The sequence below is a fragment of the Bidens hawaiensis genome, unplaced genomic scaffold (genome assembly GCF_021521415.1).
Source record: "Bidens hawaiensis isolate Kalapana, Puna unplaced genomic scaffold, B.hawaiensis_p1.1 tig00018660_1, whole genome shotgun sequence".
Classification (NCBI taxonomy): Eukaryota; Viridiplantae; Streptophyta; class Magnoliopsida; order Asterales; family Asteraceae; genus Bidens; species Bidens hawaiensis.
The window spans coordinates 42,296-68,771 of NW_027492825.1; positions in this window are offsets into that span (position 1 = coordinate 42,296).

Genomic DNA, 26,476 nt, shown 5'->3' on the forward strand with positions numbered 1-26,476 from the left:
TTGAAGAATTAAATCAGGAGGTTGGAAAATGGAAAACTGAATGTGGTAGGAAGGATGTCTTTCTAAATGTCTTTGCTGAAAGTGAGGCTACATATGAAAGTCAAATCAAAGGTTTGGAGGATGATTGCATGGTAGCATATCAAGCTCAATCCAGAATGAGAATTGAGATAGAAGGACTGAAGAAGATGTTTGCTGAAGAGAAACTCAAGAATGCTGATTTGTTGATTGAAATTGAGTTTTTAAAAAACCTAGTCTCTACTAGAAACATTGTTGGGCATGTTGAAAAGATGACTGAAGAAGAGAAGTACAAGAAGGTTCCACCCCCGTTCTGTGACAGTTACCCATTGAAAGTTGATAAAGAGAGCAGAAATGAGTATCTCAAACAGTTCAAAAATGTGTTTGATGATAAGCCAGAATTTATCAAGCAATATGATGATGTGATGGTAGATCAGAATGGAGAATTTGTAATGAAAAAGGCTGACAAGCAAGAAACTGTGGTGGATGAATAGCTTCAAGGAGAGAAAAAGAAGTGGAGTGAATACTCCAGTGAAGAAAGCAATTGTAGCTGTGGAAGCTCTCAGTCATCAAAGAGGAAGAAGAAGAAAGGAGCAAAGAAGAAGAAAGGTGACAAAATTCCTCTTCTGCCACCTATGACATCAAAGGTGAGAGAGCATCATGAGAAAATGAGAAGAGAGCATGTTCCATTTGATATATGTGCTAGATCACCACCAGCCATCAAAAAGAGAACAGAAACATAAAGCAAATTATCTTATGATCAAAGTCGTCCACCTATCTACCCAGTTTTCTCTAATCATGAATTATTTGATGTGGGTGATGTGGACTATGCTCCAAGAAGAAGATGTTCAAAAGAACAAGAGGAAAGTTCTTCACAATTGCCATCTAAGCTGAAGAAGATTGTTTTTGTGAAAGAAAAATGTTCCCAACCAATTGATCTCAGCAAGCCAATCAAGATGGACTTTTCCAACACTTTGTACTCAAAAACATCTTTAGGGTTTGATTTCCCTAAACCAAGTGACAAGATCAAGGACAAGAAACTTCTTGAGGATTTGGGAAACTTTGCTAAAGTGTTCTGCACAGAATGTGATGCATATGGGCATCACACTGACTCTTGCTGGATTCTTGAGGATAGTTTTGAAATTCCAGATGTGGTTAGTGGCTATGATATGAAAAGCTACAAAGAAATGTATGAGAGATACTTGAAGGGAATAAAAAATCCATCTGAAGAGAAGAACTATCAGTCTGTGTTGGACCAAAGACTCAAAGAAAATTTGAAGCTTAAAGAAGATGATAGAATCCTAAAAACAACAGACAAGAACAGAAGATCTCCAAATGAAGAAAAGGCTAAGAAGAGATCAGGTGTTCTTAATGGTGATGAGAAGTTTCTGTTAAAACAAGGATTTGAACCAAGAGGATTTCAGTGGAAAGTAAAGAAGGAAGTAGAAGGTGGGAAGGATAAGGTGATGGAGGAGGTTGATGGAAGCTTTACAGTGTCTGCAGTGCACATTGGATCAGAATTAGACACTGATGATGAGTGTGAAGTTGTGTATAAAGATCCACCACCAGTCCCAATTCCAACTTCTGATACATCCTCCACATTCTCTGAATTACAAACTGAAGGAGTTTGTAACTCAGAATCAAACTGATTTCTTTTGTGTGTGTGCAGGATCAGTCCATGAGCAAAAATGATTTATGGTATATGGACAGTGGATGTTCAAGGCACATGACATGTGACAAGTCTGCATTAATAGATTATGTGAAGAAGTATGAGGGACCAGTTGTATTTGGGAGTGATGAAAATGGAGGAAAAATTGTTGGCAATGGAACACTCACGAATGGCAAAGTATCCTTTGAGAATGTTCTACATGTTGAAGGACTACCGTACAATCTGCTGAGCATTTCTCAAGTTTGTGACAAAGGATATAAGGTTGCCTTTAATGATGAACGTTGCCTGATTTTGAAGCCAGAGTTTGTGATACCAACAGAAATGATTATGATGATGGCTCCAAGAAATGGCAATCTCTATGAACTGAGAATGAATACTGCAACTTCAAGAGGTGGTTCATGCTTTGTATCAAAGGCAACTGAGAATGAATCTGTTTTATGGCATAGGAAGATGTGTCATGTAAATTTGAAGAACATGAACAAGCTAGTGAAAGGTGAACATGTTGTTGGTCTTCCCACAAGAGAGTTCAAGCTGGAAGATAAATTGTAACGCCCGTTAATTTCCGACAAAAGGTTTAATCTTGTAGTGTTATGTACACCTTTCGGGTTTGACCCGGCATTCTCTCGGGAGCTCCTTGCAAACCTCGTAAACGTTCTCACTTAACTTTCCACCCAAGTTGCTACATACTTCAATTTGGAGGGACTTGGATGTAACTATTTTATATCATAAAACAAAAGAAAACTCAAACCCTAAACCTATTTGCAGCCGTCGGACCTGGACCCCCCCTGCTCGTTTTTCTTCTGCCCAACCAAGTTTCAGCCATGAAAACTTCAATTCAAGGTCGGTTTTATGATTCCCCATGTCTTTTACACCTTAATTGATCATATTAACGCGCTTATTGGTCGTTAAGATTGAGTTTTGATGATAACAGCTTGCTGACACATTTGTATACGTTTATTGTAGGGTCTGTAACGTGATGTTAATCCACTGTTTTTGATCGATTCTTGATTCCATGATGTTCTACTTTGAGTCTAGTTTCCAGAAAGGTATAATACGTAATTTTTGGACGAGATTTGAATAGTTTTTATGAATTTATAAAATCGAGTGTCAAAGCTGATGCGGGATGACGGATTCTGGTCTGCCTTCCCGACGTCATAACATTTTTTCGACAAGTCCAAATTGGTTGGTTCCACTTCTGGGAGTTAGTGTTTTGAGTTAGGAACCAAACCCAATTGGAATCGTTTAATTTGGTTTGGTAATGAATTTTACAAAAATAAAACCATTTTGTTGGGCGCTGAAATAGCTGCACATACCTTTCTGTATTGGAAGAATTTTTATGATTTTTGGGTCTAATAGAAAAATATAATAAAAATATTTTTATAAACCTAAGACATTTATTAAAGTCTGGTAAAAATTTAATAATTTAATTCAAAGGTTATCCTATGTAATTAAATGCATCTTCGCATGCTAAAATCAGCACGTTTTACTCGTTATTAATCAACAAGTTCGTTTTAGGCTTAATCGGTGGTTTTGGTTAGTTGAAAGGTTTTAGGGGCCTCGGGCCAAGTGTTGGGCCTCGGGCCAAGTGGTTGGGCCTCGGGCCAAGTGTTGGGCCATGCGCCAAGTGGTTGGGCCTCGGGCCAAGTGGTTGGGCCTCGGGCCAAAGTGTTGGGCCTTGGGCCATGTTGTTGGGCCTTGGGCCAAAGTGTTGGGCTTGGGCGGCCCATTAGGCAAGTGTGTCCTTGCGGTCTAGATTAGTAACGCGTTGTGTATAATTTACAGGCCTTTACTTGTGAGTGTGCACTTAGGGATTTCCTAGCTCGTTACAGGTGTTCGATCGATTCCAGGTGAGTTCATGATGCCCTTTTTACTCTTTTACGTTTTGGGCTAGCATACACACCGAAATACAATTTTAAACGATTTTACTCGTTACAGTGAATTGAATAGTTTTACATGGTCTCACTCGTGATGGTGCATTTTGAAAGCTATATTTGAATTATTTTACATGCCTTAGGATATTTTAGACTCGTTCATGGTCTTGTGTCCTTAAGGTTACATACATTATTGATGGTCTAGACTCGAGGATGTTAGTAGACTTGGCAGTAATTGAATATGAGTAGACCTATTTGTGTTTGCATGCACTGATGTTACGTGTTGGGTTGTACGTGTGCTCGACCCTGATGTTATTACTTGGATGAGATGTTACGTGTTGGGTTGTACGTGTGCTCGACCCTGATGTTATTACTTGGATGAGATGTTACGTGTTTGGGTTGTACGTGTGCTCGACCCTGATGGATGAGATGTTACGTGTTTGGGTTGTACATGTGCTCGACCCTGATGTTATTATTTGGACGGTATTTATAGGGATATAAATATATGGATGTATATAGATGTCTAAGTACGAATACTTAGTGTTGATGATGGCCTAACTGTTCGTATCCCGTATTATATTTTAAACTCTTGGAATGTTTTATAATCCAGTTTTTATATTTAAACTCTTGGAATGTTTTAAAATCTCGTTTTTATATTTAAACTCTTGGAATGTTTTATAATCCAGTTTTTATATTTAAACTCTTGGAATGTTTTATAATCCAGTTTTTATATTTAAACTCTTGGAATGTTTTATAATCTAGTTTTTATATTTAAACTCTTGGAATGTTTTATAATCCAGTTTTTATATTTAAACTCTTGGAATGTTTTATAATCCAGTTTTTATATTTAAACTCTTGGAATGTTTTATAATCTCGTTTTTATATTTAAACTCTTGGAATGTTTTATAATCCAGTTTTTATATTTAAACTCTTAGAATGTTTTATAATCTCGTTATTATATTTAAACTCTTGGAATGTTTTATAATCCAGTTTTTATATTTAGACTCTTGGAATGTTTTATAATCTCGTTTTTATATTTAAACTCTTGGAATGTTTTATAATCCCGTTTTGATATTTAAACTCTTGAAATGTTTTTAAACGAATTTATATAGGCTTGCTAGCATAAGGTAGGCCTTGGGATGTTAAATATATATATATATATATATATATATATATATATATATATATATATATATATATATATACATTGTTGCTTGGCCTATATTTGGTGATGTTGTAGTCGTTTCGACTATTGATGTTGTGTATGCCTACTTTGTGTTTGCATGCAGTGATGTTACGTGTTTGGGTTGTACGTTTGCTCGACCCTGATGTTGAGCCGTGATCGGGTCAAATGTATTACTTGGGGAAGACCCAGGGTGAGGAGGCCCGTATCACGTGCTTGGATATATGAGCCGGGATCGGGTCAAATATATTACTTGGGGAAGACCCGGGGTGAGGAGGCCCGTATCTCGTGCTTGGATGTATAAGCTGTGACCGAGTCAAATATATTACTCGGGTTTGACTCGTGGTGGGGAGGCTCGTGTCACATGCTTAGGTCTTACCGCGTCAGGGTCAAATATATTACTCGAGTCTCGACTCGGGGTGGGGAGGCCCGTGTACGTGTGTTCGACGATGATTGTATTACTTGGTGAATTATATATAATTTATTTTATTTATACCTTCTCTATTGTGTATAACTATAGCTTTGAAATAAAGTATGAATTATTGTTTATGAAAACTTGAACTCACTCAGCTCAAGCTGACTTTATGTGTATGTTAGATTGACTTTCAGGTTGAGGATTAGAGATTTCCGTTGGACGTGCTAGAGATTACTCGGACGGTTGAAGGCACATCTAGTCGAAGAATTAATAACGCAAACTGTTTTCTTTTAAATTATTACCATAAGTAGTTAAATTTTGATTTTGGTCACCTTCCCGGGTTTTGGGAATTTTGATGTTATATATTCCGCTGTTTACTACTCTGAAACGATTTTAATGAGATGGAGATTTCAAATAAAACGAATATTTTATTTACAATTGATTTTGGACACCTGTACCCGTGTTTTGGGATTTTTAATACTTAAACTTTTCCGATGTTATTTACTCTGAACTTGTTTTAAATACAAAGAATCGTTTGGTTTTAAATTTTTATGAATTTATGGATGTGATTACCAACTGTAGGATTCCCGGGATTCGGGGTCTTACACAAATGCACATCTTGTCTTAAAGGAAAACAACACAAATCCTCATACAAGAGCAAACTGCTGAACACAATTGATGAGGTTTTGGAACTACTTCACATGGACTTGTTTGGTCCAGTGAGTGTTCCAAGTGTTGGAAAGAAGAGATATTGCCTAGTAATAACTGATGATTTTTCAAGGTTTACCTGGGTCTTTTTCATGGGAAGCAAGGATGAGACTCCAGAGTTACTCAAGGCTTATGTTTTGAAGATGGAAAATCAACTTGAGAAGAGAGTGAAAGTGATTAGAAGTGATAATGGGTTAGAATTCAAGAATGAGACTATGAGTGAATTCTGCACTTCTAAGGGTGTTTTCCAGCAGTATAGTGCTCCTAGAACCCCTGAACAAAATGGTGTTGCAGAAAGGAGAAATAGAACTTTAATTGAAGCTGCAAGGACCATGATTGCTAATGCCAACCTGCCTGTTACTTTCTGGGCAGAAGCAATAAACACTGCATGTTATGTGCAGAACAGGGTTCTACTCAACAAGGCTTAAAACAAGACACCATATGAAATTCTCTACAAGAGAAAACCTTATGTGAAGTTCTTGAAGCCTTTTGGATGCAAATGCTCACTCTGAACACAAAGGATTACTTGAATAAATTCCAGTCCAAATCACTGGAATGTTTCTTTGTGGGCTACTCATCTCACTCAAAAGCTTATTGAGTCTATGTGAAAGAGCACATGGTGGTGATTGAATCGTCTGACATTATCTTCAATGAAAACCAGTTCAACAATATTGATGGTCCTAAATGGTTATTTGATCTTGAGAAAATGATCAAATCATTTAAAATCTACAGTGAAGACATTGATGATAGTATGTACAGACCCAGCTTTGAAGAAAAGGGAAAAGCAAAGCAAGTTGATCTGGACAAACTATGGACCTCAGTTGCGTCTGAAGCAAATGGATTTACCTTTGGAGGTACTATCCAAGGAGAAGATGATCTAGAGAGAGTTGGACAAGAGGCTGAAGTTGAAATCTCAAATGATGGTCCAAGTGTTCTTGAAAGTGAACACATCCAAAGTCAACAACCTTCTCAAACTGAAGAAATGTGTCAGTTACAATCCCTATTTGACTCATTGCAGCTAGGAGGAAATGAGGCATCTACATCAGAACTCAATCTTGTTCAAACTTCTACTGAGACTCAAGTCACATCTGAAGATGAATCTGTTGAGTTAAATTTGTCAAATCTAGAAGCAGAAGTGTGTGTACTTCCAGTTGTACAAAGTACCTCAAACGAAAGAAATCATCCTGCAGAGAACATTATTGGAGATCTACATGAAAGAGTTACCAGAAGTGCATCTAAAAAAGCAAATATCTGCCTGTATGCCTGTTTCCTATCCCAAGTTGAACCAAAGAACATCAATCAAGCTTTGAAGGACAATAGCTGGGTGGAAGTTATGCAGGAGGAATTAGCTCAGTTCAGAGACTTACATGTGTGGGACTTGGTGGACAAGCCCAGAGGAAGGTATGCAATTGGTACAAAATGGGTCTTCAGAAACAAGAAGGATGAAAGGGGGATAGTGATAAAGAACAAAGCTAGATTGGTATCTCTAGGATGTTTACAAGAAGAAGGAGTAGATTTTGAAGAGGTATTTGCTCCTGTTGCAAGACTAGAGGCTATTAGTATTTTTCTAGCATATGCAGCATCAATGAACATTAAAGTCTATCAGCTTGATGTAAAATCTGCATTTCTGAATGGAAAGATAGATGAAGAAGTGTATGTCACTCAACCTCCTGGATTTGAAGATCCAATTCATCCGAACAAAGTCTACAAGCTCAGCAAGGCATTGTATGGATTACATCAGGCACCAAGAGCCTGGTATGATGAGCTGTCTAACCATCTGTTAGAACACGGTTTCTGTAGAGGAGCCATAGACAAGACTTTGTTTTACAAAAGGAGAGGAAAGGATCTGCTGCTGCTGCAAGTATATGTGGATGATATCATTTTTGGGTCAACAAATGAACAAATGTGCAAAGAATTTGAGCAAGTGATGAAGTCCAAATACCAAATGAGTTCAATGGGAGAAATGAATTTCTTCCTTGGATTGCAAGTGCAACAGAAGCCAGATGGAATTTTCATTAATCAATCAAAATATGTTCAAGAGATTCTCACCAATTTCAAGTGTCAAGACTTCAAGGCAGTGTCAACACCAATGGACACACATGAGAAAATGGTACCTGATGAAAAGGGGGAGCCAGTTGATCAGCATGAATATAGGGCCAAGATAGGATCATTGATGTATCTTACAGCATCTAGGCCAGATGTTATGTTTGCTGTGTGTGTTTGTGCAAGGTTTCAAGCTAATCCAAAGGTGTCACATATGCTAGCAGTGAAAAGAATATTTAGATACTTGAGAGGAAAACCAGACCTGGGAATTTGGTATCCAAAGAACTCTTCCTTTGATTTGATGGCTTACACTAACAGTGATTATGATGGATGCAACATGAGTCGAAAATCAACCTCAGGAGGATGTCAGTTTCTTGGAAACAGATTGGTGTCATGGCAATGCAAGAAGCAAACCACAGTGTCAATCTCTACTGCTGAAGTGGAGTACATTGCTGCATCTGCCTGCTGTGCACAGGTTCTGTGGATTCAAAACCAACTGCTGGATTATGGTCTGAATTTCTTACTCACACCTATTTTAATTGATAATACGGCTGCTATGTTCATTGTTGAGAATCCAGTTCAACATTCTAAAACTAAGCACATTGAAATTAGACATCATTTCATTAGGGATTGTCAGGAAAAAGGGTTTATAGAAATGAAGAGGGTAGATACATCTGATAATTTGGCTGATTTGTTCACCAAACCTTTAGATAAGACCAGATTTCATTTTCTGTTAAAATGTCTAGGAATGACTAATGCTGATGAAGTATGATTTAGGATGTCTGCTTAAGTGAGGTGCTTACTGATGATCCATGTTTCTCACTATGAATGTTTGCATGATTGATAGTTGTGCTAATCTGAATTTTCTGTTTGCCTTCATCATGTGTGTGACTGTTCTGGGTGTCATAATCATGTCTGTGAATGTGTGTATGTCGAATTTCTGTTAAATCTGATATTTACAGCTATTAGTACTTTGATCTGTGCTTGCATGATAAATTTTTATGATTCTAAGTACTTCGAGCATGAATCTGTGCTCGATGTTGTGCTTATTGCTCTTCGAGCACAAGCATAGACTTCTCAAAGACAATTCTAACTCATTCGAGCACAGATATCAGTTGCTCGAGCACAGACTTGCTTTGGAAAACTTTTCTAAGTATTCCGAGCATGGTTCTGTACTTATGGTGTGTCTGTTGTTCTTCGAGCACAAACAAACCATATTTCGAGCACAAATGATATGTTTTGATGTTCGAGCATGGAAGTGTACTATGGAAAACTTTCTAAGTATTCCTAGCACAAGTTTCTTGCTCGAGCATAATGTACAACTCTGTCGAGCACAAACTCTGTAATGATACATCTTAAGATTGCTACAGACTTCCGAGTATGCTCGATGGATTTCTAAGCATGCTCCACTGTATTGTGTGCTTTGCTGATTGAAATGTGTGATGTGAGTATTATGTGTGTGACACTTGTGAAGTGTCTGCTTGTCAAATGTGACTACAAGACTATACTATTTTCAGAATCTAGCCTTAAAAATGACCTATCAAATAAATGATTTTGAAAATGTAACACGTTTTATAATAAGCAACACTGTTTTGGTGATCAAACATGAGAGATGATAATATTATCCAAGTTCATATTCAGAAATGAATATTGTTATTCAGGTGGAGATTGAATCCAACTAATGTGGGAAATGATAGCATATTGTCTGATCAACTAACTCATGGATTATAGGCTTAAAAGATTTCAGTTCGGTAAACTGACAATTTGTGTAGCTTTTTCCCATGAGTGCAGTGATTTATGTGATACAAATACGATAATCATGCTAAGTTTGATGTGGTGATTCATTTGACAACTAAGGTATGTTTTCTTACACATCTCTCCGAATGATAGGCAGAAAGGCAATTATCCAATCATATACGAGCCTGTTGATGCTTTGGTCTACCAAAAACAGTTTATTAAATTATGAGCATGTCACACCCCGCCTAGCACAATGCGGAAGCGTAAAACGGGAATGTAACAGATACATCTGATATCAACACATTGTTTATAAAGAAACATTACAAACTAATTTACAATATATTACATTCTTTGTTCAATCATTGTTTTACAGTATAGGCGATACAAACAAAACTAGTTCATTAACTATACGTTCTTACTACTAACACCCTTGCCTCTATTCACATAGCATCAACCACACACTTCAGGCAAGTAACAAATCACCAAATTACTCCGATTTAGGTACACCTGAAAAGTAGTTTAAAACGGGTCAACTACTAGAGTTGGTGAGTTTCACGAGTTTCAAGGAAACAGTAATGAGCATTCACAAGTCAACACTTGTAATCATGAAATAAGTATGTATGTATGTAAATGATGTAATTATGCTAAGCTACAGTGAAGCCTTGACTGTATGTGCCGCGTGCATCCATTTCCCACGCTCCATCAACCACTGTGGCCCCTTTCCGTTGTAACATCCCGAAATTTCCAAAATGATATTAATTATATTACTTAATAATAGAGGGAAAGTTTACTCGGATTATCGGGAAATAAATAAATAGAGTAGGAGTTGGTATGGGTGGGCTAGTGTTGGGTAATGGATATGGGTTATGGACTTGGGTTATGAAAGAAGGAAGGAGAGTCCATGGGCTTAAGCCTATGATCCCTAAATATAAATACCATTAACCACCATTTAATCCTAATTTCCATACACACACACCCAAAACACACACGACCCGAACCAAGATCCGAAGGCGAAAACCCGAGCTTGTTGGTGCTGGAACGTCGTGACGGACCAAAACAACATCAAGGCTTAACCGTGTTCGTAGTTCGATTCGTTCAAGGTACGTTTATAGTTAGAAATCGTTCGTATAGGTTCGGTTTGATTTGAGAGATGATAGATCTGAGTTTGTATGGTAAAAACGAATCCAACAAAGCTAATCTTACTGAAAATGGTTAAGATTTGATGGGTTAATCGATTGATAAAAAGAACCCGTAACCTATATGCCTAAATCGCACCCTTTAAACATCGATGTTAGGTCGATTTGATGGTTGGGGTTTGTAGGCGCTGGTCAGACGATCCCGTGGGTACCTAAATCGAGTTATTTGGTTAAGAAACGAAGGTGATTAAGGGATTTAAGAACGAACAGTAGCTGTAGACGACAACTTCGCCTGCAAGCTAAGTTCGCCTGATGACAACTTCGCCTGCAAGCTAAGTTCGCCTGATGACAACTTCGCCTGCAAGCTAAGTTCGGCGTGAACGATCTTCGGATATTGCACGTATCGCCAAGGATAGTAAATTCCAAGTGGTTGATAGTGTGTACGAATGTTATGATGTGACTGGTTTATTACGTAAATACCGAACTGATATGAAGTGTGATATAGGCAGGTAGAGGTAGAGTGTGTTAAAAGTGGCAAGAGTCTAGCAAGGGTGTTAGTGGCATAACGTGAGCGCGTGATAGGGAAAGCCTGTACGTGCCATCGTTATTATGTGTGTATGATTGTTGATGTGACATGCTTATTATGTAAATGATATGAAGCGTGTTGTAGACAAGTAGAGGTAGAACATGTTAGAAGTGGCAAGAGTCTAGTAAGAGTGTTAGTGGCATAACGATAGTACGTGGTAGGGTAAGCCTATACGTGCCTTCGTTATTAAAGTGGCAAAGTGGCATAACGTTTTACGTTATTAAAGTGGCAAAGTGGCATAACGTTTTACGTTATTAAAGTGGCAAAGTGGCATAACGTTTTACGTTATTAAAGTGGCATAACGTTTTACGTTATTAAAGTGGCAAAGTGGCATAACGTTTTACGTTATTAAAGTGGCAAAGTGGCATAACGTTTTTCGTTATTAAGTGGCAAAGTGGCATAACGTTATACGTTATTAAAGTGGCAAAGTGGCAAGGTGGTAGGTGTAAATAAGAGGCTAAGTGGTAAGTTAAGCAGGTTAGATGCGAAAGTGTGAATACACTTACCTTAAGTGGTAAGTGTATAGATGTTATACAAGTAGCTATTATGTAATGCTTGTCGGTACGTGAACGATCTTCGGATATTGCACGTATCGTCAAGGAGAGTGATTGTCAAGTGGTTGTTAGTGTGTATGTATTCTATGATGCGACTTGCTTATTATGTAAATATTGTATTGGTATAAAGAGTGCTGTAGACAAGTAGTGGTAGAGTGTGATAGAAGTGGCAGAGTCTAGTAAGAGTGTTAGTGGCATGACGATAGTACGTGGTAGGGTAAGCCTATACGTGACTTCGTTATTAAGGTGGCATAAAGTGGCATAAGTGGCTAAGCTGTAGGGGTAATTAAGAGGCTAAGCTATAGGGGTAATTAAGTGGTTAAACAGTGGCATGTTAGACAGTGAACTATGTGTCTTCGGATACGTATATATTGTATGAAGTGGTTGTATGATAAGTTGCTTGATTAACTAGAACTCACTCAGCGTAGCTGACTTTTAGTATGCACGCAGGTGAGTAGGATGAGGCAGCTCGCTTGAGGAGACACGTGGCACTGAATAAGAGGCTGGCATCGGAAGACTCAAGACGTTTAAGTTAAATGTTTCGATTATTTTGAAAGACAAAATGATGTTTTAAGACAAGACGTGTTTTGTTATGAAATGTTTTATGAAAGTTTTATATTCCGCGAAAGTTTTAATGAACTCTGATTTGTACGAACTGTGTTTATGAGTAAATCCGACGTTAAAGTAGGGCTACCGGGTTCGGGGCCTTACAAGTTGGTATCAGAGCAAAGTTCGAGAGATTTAAGCATCCTACATGCTTAGACTCGAACAGAGAATGGGATTTAAGTAAGAAAGGAAAGAAGATGCCAGTCCAAGAATGCCATGTGTCGCTTAAGCAAGATCAGTAAAGGTAAAGTGTATGATTAAATGATATATGTTAATGAGAAAGAAAAGATACGTGAACGATAGGGATAGGAATAATTGATTGTTTGATTTGACTAACTGCTTAAGTAGAACCAGCACAAATAGACTCATAAAGGGAAGTGTATAGGACACGGAAAGCAACGTGATCAGCTAGTCACAGCTGGCCACTGTTATTACCTGTTAGCCTTGCTATCCTTGTACTAAATAGTTCCTTGAGTGATGATGTTTGTGTTTTCCCTTTTAGAATACGATGGCTGGGGCTGGAGACATTGCTGGAGCTGGAGGTCGCACTGGACGACGCGGCAGGCCTCGTCGTGTCCAGCAACTTTCGGTTGAGATAGCTTCTAACACCGAAGGTGAAGAAAGCGCAACTGGAGGAGACCAGAACAATAACGAAGAGGTTCAACTTAGCCCTGCAGTCCAAGCAGCCATTGTTCAAGCTGTAGTTGTTGCTATGAAGAACCTGAATCCCGAAAGATCTGCTGGAAGCCGTGAACGAACTGCTGAAGGGGCGGGTGGTGATGGTAGGAAGGATGGGGAAGGAGAAAGAGAGGCCTCGAGTGAGGATAAGTCTGTGAAGGTCGATGACAGGAAAAGAGGCCGAGATGGGTGCAACAATAAGTCCTTCAAAGGATGCGACCCGCCAAAGCTGACTGGGTTGGGAGACGCAATCGCTACTCTCCAGTGGATAACCACAATGGACAAGAAAATCCGAATTAGCGAATGCCGTCCCGACCAAGCAGTGGGTTATGTCACTCAGTCATTTGAAGATGAGGCCATGTACTGGTGGGAAACTGTCGAACAAAGGAAGACCCGAGAGGAGATTAAGGCCATGAGGTGGGATGACCTTAAGGAGTTAGTGATGAAAAGATTATGTGCTGATGCTGAGGTTGAGAGGGCCGAGATGAAATTTCTGAATCTGAAGGCGGACAAGATGACACATCGTGAGTACACCACTGAATTCAACCGCATGTCTAGGCTGGTTCCTGACATGGTGAACACCGAGGCGAAACGGATCAAGTGTTACGTTAGAGGACTTCCCCAGAAGGTCCGCATGTTAGTCAGGGCCAACAAACCCGTTACCTTTGAATCGGCGGTCGAGTTGGCGGAGATGGTCTATGATGATCTGGCGGCGGATGATGTGGAAGTGGAAGATGGGGAAAAAGGGAAAGGAACTAAAAGAGCTGGGGATGTCGTGGAGCGTGCAGGGAGAAAGACACAGAAGATGGCAGGAAAGGAAGCATGTAAGGTGTGCGGGAAGATGCACTTGGGGGAATGCAAGGCTGGTCCAAATCAGTGCTACCGATGTGGGAGGAAGGGGCACATCTCCCGTGAATGCACCGAGGACCAGAAGTGTTACAAGTGTGGTAAGTCAGGTCACATAGCTAGGGCGTGTGGAGAAGCCGTGGCAGTGGGGGAAGGAAGAGGAAACGCGTGAAAGGATGGTCTATTAACTGCTGAGGAGGTTGCAGGAGAATAAGTGGCATGTCACAGCTGTTTTATGTTTAGTAGTTAAAGAGTGTTTTATGTTACAGTTGAACCTATGTTTGTTTAGCAAGCTTGAATGATTTCCTTTTATGTTATGAAGTACTTGTGACTTCTTGTGTTTTTGTATGAACGACCTAGGAATTTATCTTGAATGCATGTTGGTTATGATAAATAGTTGTGTGATGGTAAAGCGTCGCCTTAGGAGTTAGCGTTATTATAGGAGATGGTTCCTCGGGAAGGCGATACGAGACTTGGTACATCGAGGGCTTCATGGACAAGCTACCGTAATAGCTAAAACACATGATCACCGCTCGACGACTACAAGTCAGGAGTAAGAGGGATAACCCATAAAGCAAAGGCGATTCAATAAAGAGTGTAAATATAAGAAGTTTTCCTTTTATAGGGAATAAGTTAGGTTTCGGGGACGAAACCTCTTTAAGGAGGGAAGACTTGTAACATCCCGAAATTTCCAAAATGATATTAATTATATTACTTAATAATAGAGGGAAAGTTTACTCGGATTATCGGGAAATAAATAAATAGAGTAGGAGTTGGTATGGGTCGGGCTAGTGTTGGGTAATGGATATGGGTTATGGACTTGGGTTATGAAAGAAGGAAGGAGAGTCCATGGGCTTAAGCCCATGATCCCTAAATATAAATACCATTAACCACCATTTAATCCTCATTTCCATACACACACACCCAAAACACACACGACCCGAACCAAGATCCGAAGGCGACAACCCGAGCTTGTTGGTGCTGGAACGTCGTGACGGACCAAAACAACATCAAGGCTTAACCGTGTTCGTAGTTCGACTCGTTCAAGGTACGTTTATAGTTAGAAATCGTTCGTATAGGTTCGGTTTGATTTGAGAAATGATAGATTTGAGTTTGTATGGTAAAAACGAATCCAACAAAGCTAATCTTACTGAAAATGGTTAAGATTTGATGGGTTAATCGATTGATAAAAAGAACCCGTAACCTATAAGCCTAAATCGCACCCTTTAAACATCGATGTTAGGTCGATTTGATGGTTGGGGTTTGTAGGCGCTGGTCAGACGATCCCGTGGGTACCTAAATCGAGTTATTTGGTTAAGAAACGAAGGTGATTAAGGGATTTAAGAACGAACAGTAGCTGTAGACGACAACTTCGCCTGCAAGCTAAGTTCGCCTGATGAACTTCGCCTGCAAGCTAAGTTCGCCTGATGACAACTTCGCCTGCAAGCTAAGTTCGCCTGATGACAACTTCGCCTGCAAGCGAAGTTCGCCTGATGACAACTTCGCCTGATGACAACTTCGCCTAAAGCCAAGTTCGCCTGATGACAACTTCGCCTAAAGCCAAGTTCGCCTGATGACAACTTCGCCTAAAGCTAAGTTCGCCTAAGGTTTAACTTCGCCTAAAGCTAAGTTCGCCTAAGGTTTAACTTCGCCTAAAGTCAAGTTCGATTAGAGAATAGATTAAAACGATAAGTAAAAGTAAGCTAATACTAGGCCACCAGATTAGATCAGGCGAGTATTGATACGTGTAACTTATACAGTCAGCCGAGCTCAGTTAAATAAGGGATTTACAACTATCAGAGGAAGAAGCAGAGTTCAGGTGAGTTTCTAGCCCCATTCCTTGTTATGTTTTTCGGGGCTGTGTGCATACTCGATGTGTTGTTAATACATTTATCCTAAGTGATAAGTGTATGCCATATGTGATATATGTGATGGATATGAATGATTGCTTATCGGTACGCGAACGATCTTCGGATATTGCGCGTACTGTCAGGTTAAAAATAAAGGTACGAATATTATATATCGAGGATGTATGAATATTACAAATGAATACTTGTCGGGGCATGAACGATCTTCGGATATTGCACGTATCGCCAAGGATAGTAAATTCCAAGTGGTTGATAGTGTGTACGAATGTTATGATGTGACTGGTTTATTACGTAAATACCGAACTGATATGAAGTGTGATATAGGCAGGTAGAGGTAGAGTGTGTTAAAAGTGGCAAGAGTCTAGCAAGGGTGTTAGTGGCATAACGTGAGCGGGTGATAGGGAAAGCCTGTACATGCCATCGTTATTATGTGTGTATGATTGTTGATGTGACATGCTTATTATGTAAATGATATTAAGCGTGTTGTAGACAAGTAGAGGTAGAACGTGTTAGAAGTGGCAAGAGTCTAGCAAGAGTGTTAGTGGCATAACGATAGTACGTGGTAGGGTAAGCCTATACGTGCCTTCGTTATTAAAGTGGCAAAGTGGCATAACGTTTTACGTTATTAAAGTGGCAAAGTGGCATAACGTTTTACGTTATTAAAGTGGCAAAGTGGCATAACGTTTTACGTTATTAAAGTGGCAAAGTGGCATAACGTTATACGTTATTAAAGTGGCAAAGTGGCATAACGTTTTACGTTATTAAAGTGGCAAAGTGGCATAACGTTTTTCGTTATTAAGTGGCAAAGTGGCATAACGTTATACGTTATTAAAGTGGCAAAGTGGCAAGGTGGTAGGTGTAAATAAGAGGCTAAGTGGTAAGTTAAGCAGGTTAGATGCGAAAGTGTGAATACACTTACCTTAAGTGGTAAGTGTATAGATGTTATACAAGTAGCTATAATGTAATGCTTGTCGGTACGTGAACGATCTTCGGATATTGCACGTATCGTCAAGGAGAGTGATTGTCAAGTGGTTGTTAGTGTGTATGTATTCTATGATTCGACTTGCTTATTATGTAAATATTGTATTGGTATAAAGAGTGCTGTAGACAAGTAGTGGTAGAGTGTGATAGAAGTGGCAGAGTCTAGTAAGAGTGTTAGTGGCATGACGATAGTACGTGGTAGGGTAAGCCTATACGTGACTTCGTTATTAAGGTGGCATAAAGTGGCATAAGTGGCTAAGCTGTAGGGGTAATTAAGAGGCTAAGCTATAGGGGTAATTAAGTGGTTAAACAGTGGCATGTTAGACAGTGAACTATGTGTCTTCGGATACGTATATATTGTATGAAGTGGTTGTATGATAAGTTGCTTGATTAACTAGAACTCACTCAGCGTAGCTGACTTTTAGTATGCACGCAGGTGAGTAGGATGAGGCAGCTCGCTTGAGGAGACACGTGGCACTGAATAAGAGGCTGGCATCGGAAGACTCAAGACGTTTAAGTTAAATGTTTCGATTATTTTGAAAGACAAAATGATGTTTTAAGACAAGACGTGTTTTGTTATGAAATGTTTTATGAAAGTTTTTATATTCCGCGAAAGTTTTAATGAACTCGGATTTGTACGAACTGTGTTTATGAGTAAATCCGACGTTAAAGTAGGGCTACCTGGTTCGGGGCCTTACATCCGCCCACAACATGCCCCGGTAGCTATGTCTAACACTACATAGCCTATTTGTATAAATATGGTCATGTGCAAACGGCGCTATGTGACACGGCAGCCAGGCCAATTCCGTTTGGGTTTGTCAAACCAATAGTACTATTCACAAGCCACCGGCTCGAAGTTAATCACTGTGATCGTGGGGACTTTCGTGTGTTAGCACTTAGATAATTCACATCAATACATGTTTAAGGTATGTATATGTAATCAAACTTGCTTTTCACCCCAAAATTTCATAAAACAGTTTAAAAGTGGGGTCATTAAACTCACGGTTTAGTAGATAATCAGTACTGTATCAGCTCGTGGTTTGTTCGGTCCGCTATCAGTAGTTCCTATAATCAATATTATAATAATATTAATATTTTAATATTATTATAATCTCAATACTAATCTGGGCTGTATAACTAATCTGGGTGTAGCTGGAACGCCCAGAAAGTGGCAATAGGCTTAGGTTGTGATGTTGTTCAATGTCTAATACTTAGAACTGAACTTGGCTCAGATTCCCGTTTTCCCAGCTAGGCCAAGTTGTTCGTTTAGGCGTTCAGAAAAAAGTTATGGGAAAATAAGCTTGGGTAAATGTATTGGTTAATAAAATGATTAAGTTTTAAAGATGGATCACATACTGGGGTCCCGGATTAGCCACGGGGCCCGTTTCCGTTTATTCAGTTTGTTTTAATAAGAAACGCGCACAATCCACCCGGATTGTCCAGGTTTCTCATAGAAAAGTTCGTTTTCACTTAATTAGTCCAAAAATATGATTTTTTTTATCACTCTTGGTGTTTGATATTCCCGCAGATTCGCTAGTCGCAAACTTGCCGGTTTTTATAAAAACTGAATTTGTTTAATATTCAAATTAGCATAATTAATTAACCATTAATCATTAAATTATGAAAATTTAACCACTTATCAATTAAAATATGTAGATTTTTATAAAAATATTTTTGGAATTTATTTACTGATTTATTAATTCATAAAAATTCATTTTATCAGCTATATTTCGCCTGAAAATCGTCCGTTTACCCCAAATAATTTCCAAAAATTCCACAAAAATTCCTGAATGCTCAATTCATGTCCCAAATCAACCTGTATCAATTCCAGAATGTAAAAAGCTCGTGCGATATTCTTTTCGGCCCAAATTCGGCTATAAAAATTCACACGAACGCATATAAACAAAACATCTTTAAACTTCTCCAAATGATCCCAAATTCATATGTGATCAAAATACATCAAATATGAGTTCCCAGAAAAATTTCATAATTTTTGAATTATTTTAGCTATTTTTCCCCAATAAATGTCCCAATTCGGTAATAAATTCGCCAAATATTCTCGGATGGTCGAAAAATTACCAAATTTGAACAGGGGCTCATTGACATGGTCCCTGATGTTACTGAAAAATTTCAAGGTCTAACAATATGCACATCACAACCTTAACCTAAACAGCCCGTAAGCGAGTGTTTCGGCATTACCTTAGCGGGTTTGGCTTGTTTCCGACTTTCTAATCAAGTTTTCAGGTTCTTGTGCTTCTATGCAAGCTAGATACAAGTCTTGTATCACAAACCAAGCAATTTTTCATCAACATAACAGCCCTTAACTTAGGGTTTCGGCTAGTGCACAAAAACGAACTTTTGAACCGTAAAAACGTCGTTTCAACCCTTTAATCCATGTTTATGGCCAAAAAAACTATCAAAACAGGTTCCTTACCGTGTTTATGATCAAAACATGTTTATGGAATATTTTTAGGATTTTTACACGGTTAGGAATGATTTTTAGTAATGAAGACATGTTTTTATGGTATTAAACAAGTACAAAAGCTACTTATTTAAGCCCCTTACCTTAGGGTTTGAAGGTTTTCTGGCTGGAACAGAGCTTATGTCCAGATTTTTCAAGAAATAATGTTGAAAATATCTTGGATCTAGTTTAAATGTGAAAGAATAAAAAGGGGGGGGTGGCTGCTGGCCGATCGGAAGTCCATGGGCCCATTTTGGGCCAAGTTTCTGATTTCTCAAGCCCAAATACGAGAAGCCCGGTCCAAATTTAGTTCAGGTTCGGTTTTTGACGCGAAAAGCTTATCGGGTGCGTTAAACAGCGCGAAAACGAGTGTTTTTCGGCTAGTTTTGTGTAAAATTATAAAAACATACTATATGTTTGTAAAAATCAAAAATATTTTCACGGATCGCTTAAAACATTTCAAATAAGTGTTTGGTAAGTCTTTTTCGGCTTAACGGATGATACAATGCTTGGTTTGTAACTATCTTTCGCGTTTAAATCTATAGCGGGTAGTTAAACGAGCATATTTTCGTTTAACTTGTTTGCTATCAAAATAAGGCCATATTTCTAATGTTTTAGCTTGTATAGATCGTATATCACTTATAGATGGCCCCCCGAGATATCTGGGTCATAACCCGACCCGTTCGGTTAATCGTTCGTTTGTTACGCAAAAGGCGTTTATTTGCTTAATCGGTAAATACGTACTGAGGTGTACCTTGTTTTGGCTCAAATGTCACAGAGCAGCAACTAAATATCTATATATAAATATTAAAAGGAAATGAAGCAAATAAAAAAAATGATGAAAATCAAAATGAAATATGCTTCAAACTAATTTATGCTAAACAAATATATCATGACCTAAAAGGGCACTAAACGAACTACAAGAGTGGGGCATTCAAATAAGTCCTAAACACTCTGAATGAAAGGCATGTAAGTCCGGATGGCTTGTAAGTCCAACGTTTAACCTTATGGTCTGATAACTAAGTATCTTATTATTCAATAAACTGCTCGAAAAATTAAAATTTTTGACCAACGCATCAGGGGGTCGAAGTCAATTCGGGGTGATTAGGAGAAAGCTAAATAAGCTTTGAGAAGAGATAAGGAACAACTAAAGTCTAAAATGTGACCATTCTAACTCAAGCAACTAATTAAACCTTAAATATATCACAAACGTCATGAGAATCATGCTAAGAATTTACACATACTGTCAGCCTGACTTAAATCATAATAAGGCTGAAAATGAAGTGGTGTAATAGTTATTGGACAATCTGATCCCATGTTGAGATCTTTCCAATGAAACGACATAAACTTTTAAACTGGATTTTGATCTCTTGTTCACCTCAAACCCAAGCTTGAGCAAAATGAATGATTTCATTAACTTGTAATCTTAATTATTGCAATGTTTGAGTGTGATCTTTGTCTAAATTTCTAGGCAAAAGTGTTCTAGGTATTTTCGAGTATGATCTAGGAATTAGATTGTAATTTGAGCTTGTTGTTAATGTATTTTTGTTATCTTTAATCTACGAGCATGAAGATATACTTAGTTATTTTACTAAGTGTCTTCGAGCATGATTGTGTGACTATGTATTTGGGTCTGCGAGCACGACAAATGAATGATAGGAAACGCCTCTAAGTGTCTCGAGCAAGGTCTGTGCTAGGTGTCTTAGTGAGCATGTGGAGAAGATTGTGTTAGAATTTCGAGATAGGGAAAGATGATTCTATTGCTAAGAAATTTTTGAGCACACTAGGGTACCAGTTTCTGTGCTCAAATGCTGGATTAGGAAAGATTTAGTTAAGGTTTTCGAGCACTGTACTTCGAGCCCACAGAAATGCATCTCGAGCATAGGGAACTGATGATATATTTTTAAGTATACTCGAGCAAGGGTGGTACATGTAAATTTGAAAATAAATGACAACTGTCGTGTGCTAGACGACAAACCAAGGTACTGTACCACCAAATCGTTAAGTATAAAAAGGAGACTTAGAAATTTTTTCACACATCTTTCTCTAATTAACCCTAGACGAAAACCCTCTTGCTCGTGTTATCTTCCCCTTGCTCGCTGTTCTATTATTCGTTAATTTCTCTTTGATTAGCGCCATTAGCTCTGTTTCGACTTCGGTAAGACATCGCTGTTCGATAATCGTCGCACCAATTTTAAAATTAGGGTTTCCAATTGAATAACTTGACTAACTGTTTACTTGTTTTGCAGGTACGCATATTACTACGGAACAGGTTAATTGAAGACGCCATTCATCATCTATCTTTTCTCATATATTAGTTCTGCAACTTTGTGTACTGACAACTCTTCTTGTTCTTGCAGAACTCATGGCCTTCAAATTTGAAAAACGGCATAATATGTGTGCTCGGTTGGAGATAGATGATAACAACCGTGAGTTGGAGCCAATTAATTAACTTTTTGAGAAACTCCAATCTAAGGGTGGTTTTAACTACCGACCCCACAATATACAGAAATCATATTTCGGATTTTTGGGGTTCCGCAACACATGTCAATGACGTCAATGGGGAAAGAATTGAGGCATCGATACTAAATCATGACATTGAGATAACAGAAGCCTCAATCAGAGCTGCACTAGAACTTAATGACAATTTTGAGGATCAGCCGTCCTACTCAGCCCCAAGGCTACTAAGAGTTTTTCAAGAGACTATAGGCTATCAGGGAGGCGTTAAGGAAGGATAGTTCCAAAAGGGAAGTTTTCCATTAATCTACAGATTTTTGATTCATCACGTAATCCAATCCTTATCTTCTCGGAGAGGGACTTGGACCTTGTTGAGCAGAGAGCTTGGTACTCTCACAGTCGCCATTCTTTACCAGCAACCTTTTAATATTTCAAGACTTATTTTTCAAGGGATGATCTCCAATGCAGAAAAGAATGTTACTCAACGTTTTCTGATGTATCCAAGGTTTCTTCAAATCTTAATAAACAGAGCCTTACCAGACATTCAAAGGACAGGGCAGATTTTGAAGTTGCAGGACTCAAACATATGCAAACAGATGAAGGATGCTCAGAGTAACTTCATTGAGAATGATGACTGGGATGTACTCCCATGGTTACTCGTACCTGCACTGGGTGCCATTGCTGTACCAAGGACTCCTGGAAACAGTGATGAGGAAGTTGATGATGGTGATGACAATGATAATGAGGATGATGATGGTGCCGATGGAGGAGATGCGATGGTTATTGACAATGCTGCTGATGCACAGGTTGTAATTGGAGAGTCTGTGTATGAAATTGGACAAGAAGCTCATGAGCCAACTGATAATGCTGAGATTCGTTCTTCACCTGTCACAATTGAGCCAACTGAACAAGACATACCTATCCATCAACAAACTGAACCTACTCTCCCAACCCAAATCCCAGAACCATACAAACTTCCATCCCCTGAAACCGCAGAATCTGAACCATTCTCTGAACCAGCTCCAAAACCTACTGCTAGTACCCCACAATCAAGTCCAAACCTTTATGATGTTGTGTGTGAAAATGCCAAACTGGAGTTTGAGAACATACTGCTAAAAGAGAAGAATGTCATTTTGGCTGCAAAGAACTCAGCTCTGGAAGCTGCACTGAAGGAGGCTTTATTGAAAATTCAAAATCTTGAGGGGCAGTCTGAGGTTGAGAAGACCTCAGATGCACCAAAACAGGGGGAGAATCTTGATGTTGAAGAGGAGGTTGGACCATCTGATGCACTGAACATGATCAATCAGATCTATATTGATGAGTCAGAAGTTGAGGGGGAGAAAACTGGGGAAGATGAATCTGAAAAGGAAAAGTTGAAGAGGAAAGAAAAGGGAAAAGGGATTGCCCACACAGATGATGACTTACATCCTTTACCCAAGCATGCAGTTCAGTCTGATGATCTATTGTTTAAGGAAGATTTTATTGATAAAGACATGGCTGAAGCTGAATCTGTGAAAACTGCAATTAATCTAATGAATGAAGAGTTGGAGGCCTTTGAAATGGAAGAAAGAGTGGAAGAAGAGGAGGAAATCCCTCAAGAAGTAATAGAAGCTCTGATTGATATGAAAGAGAGGGAGGATGAAGAACAGAGGAAATTAAGAGAAGCTGATGAAGCAATCAAGGCTACAATTGATGCACTGAAAGTAAATTTGAATGTTGATCAACAAGAACCTGAACAAGAAAAGGCTGTAGAGCCTTTGATCACTGAGCCTGAAGAGCTTGAAGTGAATGAAGATGAACTGGGACTGGGTCCTGTAACAAATGAAGAAGATGAAACAGTTGAGGTTTCAGCATTTACAATGGTCAAACTGGTGATAATGAAAGATATAACGCTCATACTGAACAACCCAGAAAAACATCACCCAGACATTGTAAAGGCATCAAAGAAAGCACAACAGGATTACATCAATATGGGCAGAGAAAGGGAACAGAAAATGAAAGAACAAAATGACTTAAATAAGCCCATTATTGAAGAAGTTACTGAAAGACCTGTTGACACACACACAGTTGAAACTGAAAATGACGAATCTGAGTCTGTTGATGAAGAAATAATCCTAGAAGAACCAGAGGAAATACAACTCAAAAGAAAACCTTCATCTGAAATTGAGACACCAGAGTCCAAGAGACAAAAGTCAGTAAAGAAGATGGTATACAGGTTGAGGAGAGACAAGCTAGAAGAAAGAAGTAGAGCTCAATCCAAACAAAATGATGAACCAATGATTGAGGCTCTTCATAATCTTGAAGAAGTGGTGGACTTGGATAGTGAAAGTGAAGATGAAGAAGAACTGAAGGAAGCTGAAAAGACAAATGAAGATGTTGAATATTTGATCAGTTTGGGTAATGATCCTTTGTATGTTCAAAGACTATCAAAAGAGGATGTGGCAAAAGAAGGTGATGGTTGGAGAGTTAGGAAAGGTAAAAGGGAAGTTTTGATAAAGGCTTGTCACAAGCCTGCTTTCCTGAACTTACAACCATTTGACAAGATTGATAGTTTGTACAAAAGGGTTCTCATGGAGAATCTATCTGACTATGTGAGAAAGGTGTCTGAAAGGAAGAAAGAGAAAGAAAAAGAATTCAAAAAAATCAGACAGTAGCAGGAAAAGGACTGAAAGGAAACAAAAAGATGAAGAAGAATATGAGACCTTAAAGTCAAAACACAAAGATATCAAATTCCTTCAGCTGTATGGCTACAGCTACAACTTCTTGATAAATCTCTCTCCTGAAGAACTGAAAAGAAGAATTCAACAAATTAAAGACTCTCACAAAGATCATGAAAGTCGAGAAAAGTTTGAAAAAGAGCAGGAGTTAAAAATGAGATTACAGAAGGAAAGGGAGGAAAAAGAAAAGGAAGATCAAGAAGCAAAGAGGTGGTTTGAGGACCCTCAAAGGATGGAAATGTTAAAGAAAATTGTGATGGAGAAAGGGATATCAAAAGAACAATTTCAGAACATGCCTCTTGCTAAGCTAACGGAAATATACCACAGAGAGCAGAGGATGTATCTTGAAACACAGAGGAAACTGTAGGAAGACAGAAGGAAGGCAGAACAAGAAGTTCATGTAGAAATGATGAATGCCCTCCACAAAAAGGGAGTAAAAATATCAAGACTGTTAATGCAAACAGAAGATACAATAAAGAGATGGTATGTTGAAGAGGGTCTTGATAAGATTAAGAAAGTTGAAATGGGGAGCTCAAGCAGAACCCAGAGGTCAGAGAGTGTGAGGCCTGTGCAGCCAAGAAACTTGAATTTGCCCACACATCTCTATTTTGACAGAAGATCGAAGACCTTATGGGTTGTGACTAAAGATGAAGCAGAACATTACATCATCTTCAGAGATGATTTGAGAAACTTTACAACAGAACAACTGACCAAGATGGCTGAGCTGACTTTATATGACAATCAAGTAAGGAGTCAACCATCTGGTCAACTGAGGAATGATCTCTCAAAGTTTTTGAAGGAACAAGCAGAAAAGGGATTCCCATTTCTGTAGCAGAAGAAGAGAGAGATCAGGAGCCAAGCAGAAAAGGAGAAGAGGAGGAAGAGAATCAGTGAAGTTCACATATCTGAGCTTTCTGTAACATCCCGAAATTTCTAAAGTAATATTTAATATATTATTTTGTCGGGTGAAATAAACGAGTTAGTGGAACGATAATAATAATAGCAAAATATGAAGACTTAGTAGGATAATTAGATGGGATTAGATATGGACCAAAAGGAAATATGGGCCTTCGGTCCATGGGCTTAAGGGAATATAAATACCCCCTTAAACCCCAATCCTTTCCATTCCATCCATTTATCCACCCTAATCTCTACACACTCAAAAACACACACAACCCGAACCAAGATCCAAAGGCGAGGACCCGAGCTTGTTGGTGCTAGATCGTCGTGACGAACCAAAGCAACAAGACCAGCTCGTGTTCGTAGTTCGACTCATTTACGGTACGTTTATATCGAGAACTTGTTCGTTTAGGTTTGGATTAGTATAGAAATAATAGATCTGTGTTTGTATGGTAAGAACGAATCCAACAAAACTAAACTTACTGAAAATGGTTAAGATTTGATGGGTTAATCGATTGATAAAAGAACCCGTAACCTATATGCCTAAATCGCACCCCTTAAACATCGATGTTAGGCCGATTTGATGGTTGGGGTTTGTAGGCGCTGGTCAGACGATTCCGTTGATACCTAAATCGGGTTATTTGGTTAAGAAACGAAGATGATAACGGGGTTTAAGGACGAACAGGCCGATGCTGGGCAACTTCGCCTGCGAATTGGGCAACTTCGCCTGCAAAGCTAAGTTCGCCTGAAGAACTTCGTCTGCAAAGCTAAGTTCGCCTGATGACAACTTCGCCTGGAAAGCTAAGTTCGCCTGATGACAACTTCGCTGCAAAGTTAAGTTCGCTCAAGGTTTAACTTCGCCTAAAGCTAAGTTCGCCTAAGGTTTAACTTCGCCTAAAGTAAAGTTCGATTAGAAAATAAATTAAAAACCTAATGAAAAATGTGTTAAGACAGTTAATGTAAATAAAATTTTTCCAAGCTGACCTGGCAGCTCGACCCCAGCCAGGGGCTCTGCCCCTTAGACCCTGCTAGGGGCTGCCGCCCC